At 20.6% G+C, this 218-nt stretch overlaps 1 protein-coding gene across 1 annotated transcript in view; it reads right to left on the bottom strand.

The window, feature by feature from the left end:
• Window positions 1-218, bottom strand: part of LOC116401464 (ninein-like protein) — a 9184-nt gene that overhangs the window by 3784 nt on the left and 5182 nt on the right. The gene's annotated exons all lie outside the window — the stretch shown is intronic.

Raw genomic sequence — 218 nt, 5'->3', positions numbered from 1 at the left:
TAAATCATCTCTTATTGATATCTTTATATTGATATAGTCATAAATCATCTCTTAGTGATATCTTTATATTGATATAGTCATAAATCATCTCTTATTGATATCTTTATATTGATATAGTCATAAATCATCTCTTATTGATATCTTTATATTGATATAGTCATAAATCATCTCTTATTGATATCTTTATATTGATATAGTCATAAATCATCTCTTATTGA

Source organism: Anarrhichthys ocellatus, unplaced genomic scaffold, assembly GCF_004355925.1.
Source record: "Anarrhichthys ocellatus isolate YVR2014 unplaced genomic scaffold, GSC_Weel_1.0 scaffold463, whole genome shotgun sequence".
NCBI classification, from domain to species: domain Eukaryota; kingdom Metazoa; phylum Chordata; class Actinopteri; order Perciformes; family Anarhichadidae; genus Anarrhichthys; species Anarrhichthys ocellatus.
Note: the sequence above shows the minus strand (reverse complement) of the source record. Positions and strands in the feature narration are given on the sequence as shown.